This window comes from Macrobrachium nipponense, chromosome 26 (genome assembly GCF_015104395.2).
Source record: "Macrobrachium nipponense isolate FS-2020 chromosome 26, ASM1510439v2, whole genome shotgun sequence".
Classification (NCBI taxonomy): Eukaryota; Metazoa; Arthropoda; class Malacostraca; order Decapoda; family Palaemonidae; genus Macrobrachium; species Macrobrachium nipponense.
Window position 1 is genome coordinate 72,387,239 of NC_087215.1, and position 7,701 is coordinate 72,394,939.

Here is a 7,701-nt window from a genome sequence, read left to right on the forward strand (position 1 = left end):
CTGGGTAGGCATCTGAACAGATAACTTATAGTTAGTATATTGTCAGACATAAAGGATAATAATAAAATGAAGTTGAAAAAACATATGAGTAAGAGTATACAGTAGTCTGCTTTGTATATGTATCATTATGCACTGTGTTGATTATGAATTTGAATTATACAGGATTCAAATAATATGGCATAACTTGGTACAAAGCATCCAGAATGGCTTTAAGTTTTGGGGCAATATAATTAATTCCTTTACTCTTGGGATTATTGAGGTGTGTCTCAGATAACAGATTGCTATGAACAAATGACAATAATAACTTCATTGTAAATATATTCCTGTACATTTTTTAGCCACCAATATATGTCCTTCACTTTATTATAGAAAACTAGCAAACTGTTTAAGGTGATAGGTAATTTATAACAAGTCTATTGATAGTCAATGATGATTTGTAAAGTCATTATGTAGTTTTTAAATTTAGGTATGTTTCTCAAGACATTGATATCCATCAAAATTCCTAAAGTTAATGCTTTTATTAAAGATTATGTATCCTTTCTGTTATACCATTATATTCTCTCTTAATCTGCAAGCAGTTATTCCAATTATACGGGAACGTGAAATGTAAAAGGAGAAAGGTTGCAAATTTGAATGGTGTCATATTACTGGACCCTCAACTATTTTTCTTCTTTACAGTGATGTCACATATTCAGCTAAAAAGAGATATGGTATATTTGGGGCAAAGTCAGGTGATATATATCCAGAAAATTAGTAGAATACATTGTACTAATGTTTTTGTCGGACAATGGAGAGATCTGGTGCCCTTTGAAATTGGTATTGTTTATGTGAGGAGGCTAGATATAGTCAAGAGTTTTTGAAACTGAAATCATAAATTTCAAAAGGGGTGAGATTTGTGGCATATCAGAATTTCTCTTTAAAATATTCTTCTGAAGGTTTATTAAGTAGCAATTGCTATAAAATATACGTATTATAATTTGAATGAAGTGACGTTTAAATTACAGTATTACAAGCCTTTTAAACCCACAGTTTTATATGTTCCATATAGGTCAGTTACTGTGTTAAGATCTTCAGCATATTCATTTGCAAGATATTTTAGGAATCTGCAATCTTCCTATTAGGAATCTACAAGTAATCTGAGTAACAATTTTCTTCCTTAAGCCAGTCACTCTGGGCAATTTTGCCAGACTGAAATTTTAAATTTTAAAGTTTAAGTAACGTACTCTGTTCTTACCTGACCTTTTGTCAGAAACCTTATACATATGTATACCAGGTGGTTGTTCTATTACTGTAGATTTCTGATTATGTCTCCTGCTTTGGTATCAAGTTAGTAATTGTGGGTTTCCTTGTTTAATGACTGCCTGGATCACTGATACCAACATCCATGTTAAATTCCTACGTTAGATTTTAAAAAGTTATTTTCCTGTATAGATATGCCATCAACAGTTACTGTACATGCAAATGACAGGAATGAAGTCATTGTACATTGAAGAATAGTGTTCGATAATATTGGCAAAAATGCATTTTATTATATCTTTGTCATAGCCAGGCTTACTTACTCTGAGTTTTCAGAATACTTAATTTTACAGTTTTTATGGAGAACATTATTATTCACTGACTGGTCACTGACACTTTTCTCGCAAATTTGGACTCAGGAAATGTGAACAAAATATCATTTTGGCCATAAATCTTTTCTCCTAGAGTGAAAGTTTTATCCATTTTGAAAGGATCAGAAGGATATGTGACAGTGCCAGCATGAAGGATGTAAATCTCATTTGCTCTAGCTTTCTTAGTTGTATCACATTGATTAACAAAAGTCTCGTAACTGACATAATCAAAGTAGATACCCTGATTTGCATAAGAGTAAAGCATAGCCTCTATTTTGGTGCTTGTAAGTAATTGTTTTTGCTGTGTTGTTACTATGGTCTAGAGATATATTTGTACAGAATGTGCAGTTGAATAGACAGGATCTCTATTATAGTGGTACTATAAGGTTAAGGAGTTTAATTGTAAGAGAAGTTGAGCGCACACAAAGCTTTAATTACTTTTATCATAGTGCAGTACTATGTTGATTTATCCTTGTTCTGTAAATGTTAAATTTTTCAATAAAATTTACGAAAATAAAGTTTACTAACAATGCATAGTACTTTAATAACCTCTGTTACCCTTAAGTTATATCGTTATAGTAAAACTAACTTCTGTGACTATAGTTGGAATTGGAACTTAGAATTTGGGTCTAAAGCCAAGTGCTGGGACCTACGAGGTCATTCAATGCAAGAGGGAAATTGAAAGTAAGAAGGTTTAAAAGGTGTAAAAGGAGAAAACCTCGCAGTTGCGCTGTAAAACAATGGTTAGAGAGGGAGAAAAGTCAGATGGAAGAAAGATAATTTGAACACTGGTACAATAGGAAAGAGGTTGCAGCTAAGGGGCCGAAGTGCCGCTGCAAAGAACCCTAAGTAATGCCTACAAAACACTGTGACTAGTTAAGGCTAAGCATATTGCCTGGCAAGTTGGCAACGTACTTTGTGCAATACACTAAAAACGGCACTAACTGTTCTTTGTGACTCCCTCTGCTTTTCACTCTTGGCAAGAAGCAACACTGAATTTGGCTGTCACTAATTATAGCACTAGTTCATTTTCAAACAGGCATCAATGTTTACGTTATGTTTACATTGTGGGTCTGACTTGTTCTGGTGTTACTGATTAGAATGACAAAGTCGCTACCATATTTCTGTCAATCTTCGTATTGTCTGGCCTCTAGATGAACCCATTCACGCTCCAGCAAAGGACTGGAATCTAGCTCTGAAAGTTGCTTCTGCCGCAGATGAAACCAACACTTGAGTTTTTTTGGCACCTTCGACCATTGTATAATGCCTCATGCTAACAGAAAAAAAATGATAGAATGTGGCTATCAAACATTAGGTACACATAGTGGCGTGATCGGTATGGTCTTAGCCATCCACCTCGGTGGCCGCGAATTCGATTCTCGGGCATTCCACTGGGGGGTTAGAGATGTGTATTTCTGGTGATAGAAGTTCACTCTCGACGTGGTTCGGAAGTCGCGCAAAGCCGCTGGTCCCGTTGTTGAATAACCACTGGTTCCATGCAACGTAAAAACACCATACAAACAAACATACATGACAGTGAAGCTATTTCCCAGATCATGAAGGAATTGTATGAGAATGTTATCAGCTCATTTTCTCCCAAAGCGACCTATCAAAATCCCGACTGCTGATCAGCTTGGGTTAAGTTTTGATATGCATCAAATTCAAGGAGTCTGGTTACTGAAAGCAAGATTGCACCTAACCGAACCAACAGATCTTTCCTGGGTTAGCACATTTGTTTACATCAAGCCAGCTTTATGCCAGGAAGAGCCCGTCCGCCGAAAAGGGGTCGAAAAGGGGTCCCATATAAAGTGGTACATGTGTATAGGAGTAAGAGACCTGTGTATTCTTCCCAACCTATATAGCTCAACTATGCTGAATCCCCAGAAAGTAAATCTTGTCTACTGATTTGCGGAAAAAAAACACATTATGAATAGTCAAAATGTACAAACATCAACATGAATGAGATGGGAACAAAACAGAATGGCAATATGCAGAAAAAAAGCAAAATATTACGATTATATATATATATATATATATATATAATATATATATATATATATATATATATATATATATATATATGTGTGTGGTGTGTGTGTGTGTGTGTGTGTGTGTGTGTGGCACGGTTTCCTTCATCATTGAGAGGGCTAGAATGAGCAGGCTTAGGTACTAAACTGCGAGAGCCACCTTGCCAGTAGCGGGGATTTAGATCAACACAGTCATTTTCCAGGTGACAAAAAAACAATTAAAAAAAAAAAAGCCTGTGAACTGGATCACCTCTTATGTCCAGCGCCCCGTTTTGCCCTTGAAAGTTATTGCTGGTGGAGAGGGGTACAGCCAGGGGTAGTGATTGGTGTCCTGTGGATTTTGGGGCCAGGAGTGGAGAGCGCCCTCCGTGGTTCAAGGACGCTCCCCGAGATTTACCTATAGGTCTAGAGGTTTCCACATGATAGGCTTAAAACAAACGGAATGTAGCTGTGGTTGTGAAATGAGTTTCAGCTGGTATAAATCGAAAGTTCGAGAACAGGACGAAACCCTGATGATCATCAGATGAGTAACGATTTTGACAAAGGTTTAATTTTGCGTCATAATATGTTTCCTGTGGCATTTGAGTCTCGATTAGCTTGACCGTTACGCGTGGAGTGAGATACATTACGCCACTCTAAAGTCCGGCGGAACTTGGAACTCGATCATGTTATTGGAAGACGTTGAATTAAGTGAATGTTTAAGAGTCAAGACGGCCTCATTCACGGGGCCTGTGGATGACTGAAATACCAGCCAAGGCCCTCTAGTGCATTTCCAGCCTTTTCACGCGTTAAGAATGAACCCGCAAAGGCGATTGTGTTTTTACTATTCTTTTTTTATTGGTCTACGCTTTAGAACCAGTAGTAAGTAGATGGATGCGGAAGTTCTTCCAATTTCTTCTCAGGAAGGACCGACTCTCGGTAATTGAAGGACGCCCGAGAATTCAATCAATGGTTGATTGTCTGAACACCCCCCCCCCCCCCCCCCGCCCCCCGCCCCCACAAAAAAAAAAAAGCTTCCTGTGGCGTATTCTAGATAGCTGGAGTGAAAAATGAACGTTAAAACAATACGTTTAGTACCAGTATAAGAGCAAAGCGCGATAGCAGTGTCGAAGTTCATAAAGGGATGAAGAAAATAATGGAATGAATAAAACACACGAACCTCTGGAAGCAGAAAGCATCTAAACCGCCATGAATAGTTTAGTTATTATTATTTAATGATTGATCTCTTCCTTCTGTGTATATACGGGACTTCAACCATCAAGTTCCCGCCCTCCTTATAGGGAAAGGCAGCATAAAAACCAACCGGAAAAGAACCATTGTCTGCAAAAATGACAATTCCCACGAAGATTAGGGCGTATATAAGATGTCGCCTCGTTCTATTATTGCTGTTGACCTCGAAGAAGATGATGGATGACCTTACATGGAAAGACTGTTAAGTGTCATATCTGATGTTATTCTCTCTATCTCTCTCTCTCTCCAATTATATATATATATACTATATATATAATATATATATATATATATGAATATAAACATATATATATGCAAATAAATATATAATATGTTAAATAAACAGCTCTCGATAAGGGCCAGTGGAGGCCGAAAATTGTTGAGCTAAAAAGGAATTTCAGCTTTTTCTTTTCCCCTGTGGACTACAACCTCATATAATAATTATATATATATATATATATATATTATATATATATATATATATATAATACATTACTTATACATAAATACATATTATTCATAAACGCAGGACGCGAGGAATGCAGAAGACATACCCAAGAGCAGTTCACCTTCACCTTTTACCTGACGGGGGAAGACCCGCCCTGTGTATTTTACACCAGGTACTGAGACGATCGAGTTCTATCATTAATGATGACACAGGCCCTTCCGGAGCTTCTCTCTCTCTCTCTCTCTCTCTCTCTCTCTCTCTCTCTCTCTCTCTCTCTCTCTCTCTCTCTGTACTTCCTTTTCGAATATGGGTGTTAAACCATCATCTGCGTGACTTCTTTCCCTTTGATTAAGTGGTAAAGAACAATATTAAGTGAATGTACCGAATTCGTGATACGTTCGATAACGGTAAATTTCGTTTGATCCCTGTATTTCCTTAATTCCAACCTATTTTTTTTATTCGTCTTACCTGTGCAAGTTAAGGGAACTACGTATGAGTATCACGTTCCGCTTGACTCTGAAATCTTAAAAAAAAAAAAAAAAGATAGATGATGCGCCCAAGTATCTCCGGCGCAATCTCAGTTTTCTGCACAGCGTATAATCAAAAGGCCACCGAAAATAGATCTATCTCTTGGTGGTCACGGTATAGCGCTGTGTGAGCGGCAGCCCGTGAAACTTTAACCAACGCCCGGTGGTGGCCTATCCTATACCCTTGCCATGGGCGCGATTATAGCTAATTCTAACCTTCAACAACAATAGAAACTGCTGAGGCTAGAGGGCTGCAATTTGGTATGTTTGATGATTGGACGGTGGACGATTGACATACCAATCTGCAGCCCTCTAGACTCAGTAGTTTTTAAGATCTAAGGGCGGACAGAAGAAAATGCGGACAGAAAAAAGTGCGGAAGGTAAAGCTAGCCCAATAGTTTTCTCTTCCTGAAAACTAAGAAAGAACTTGCCTCATACGATTTATCAATTTATTCGAAAGAGGACTTAACGGTCGGTTTATTTACAAAACACGCTTTATCATCGTCTTCGTATAGGATTTAACGGCCGGTCTATTGAATTCACAAAGTACGTTTTATCATCGCCTTCGTATCATTTAACGGTCGGTCTATTTACAAAGTACATTTTATCATCGTCTTTGTAGGATTTAACGGTCGGTCGATTAAATTTCAAAGTACATTTTATCATCGTCTTTGTAAGATTTAACGGTCGGTCTATTGAATTCAGAATGTACGTTTTATCATCGTCTTCGTATAGGATTTAACGGTTGGTCTATTGAATTCACAAAGTACGTTTTATCATCGTCTTCGTATAGGATTTAACGGCCGGTCTATTGAATTCACAAAGTTCGTTTTATCATCGTCTTCTTATAGGATTTAACGGCCGGTCTATTGAATCAAAGTACTTTTCCTCATCGTCTTCGATGGATTTAACGGCCGGTCTATTGAAATTCACAAAGTACGTCTATTTCATCGTCTTCGTATAGGATTTAACGGTCGGTCTATTGAAGTCATCAAAGTTTAGTTTTTTTTGTTTTTATCATCGTCTTAGTATAGGATTTAACGGCCTGCTTATTGAACTCACAAAGTACGTTTTGTGAGCTTCTTCGTAGGATTTAACCAAACTCTATTGGCCTTGGATTTAACGGTCGGTCTATTGAAGTCACAAAGTGCGTTTTATCAGCGTCTCCCTAAGATGACTTAACGGACGGTCTATTCACAAAGTACGTCTTTACGAGCCAGAAATGGCAGTTGGGTTCCTTGCGAGTTTTCACTGATGAAGATCTTACTCGTTTTCCTTATGTTTTGTGCGGTATAAGTTGGAGAGAGATGACGCAATCACTTTAAGAAAAAAAAAAAAAAAAAAAAAAAAACAGAAAAAGGCGCCTGCTTCATTTGCGACCAAAAAAAAAAAAAAAGATCACACAAAAACAAGGAGGAAAATAAGTCTTGGGATATTTCCCAGTCCATATTTATTCTGATCATTTTTATTTTCTTTTTACTGTCCCGTTATAGACACCACACAAAGCTGTCTAACTTCTCGGTTCAAGAGGTACTTTTAATACCTCGCACCGTCGGACCGTGGAACAACATCCCTAACCTGAGGAAGTTGTGTCTTCAGAAGTTCAGTTCTTGCATTGTTTAATAATTTAGTTATATTTTTTCTTTTACTTATTGATATGTTTATTATTTCTTTTTCTTTTTTAATAAGTGATCTCTTCTTTCTGTATATCCAATTACCTTCTGTTAGTTCTTTCTAATGAACATAATATTCTTTGGAAGCTTAGGAATTCCTGTAGTGGGCTTGTTCCATAAGAATGGGGTTCATCTCCTGAATAATAATAATGATGATAATAATAATACCTTATTATAAGTAATGGCTAC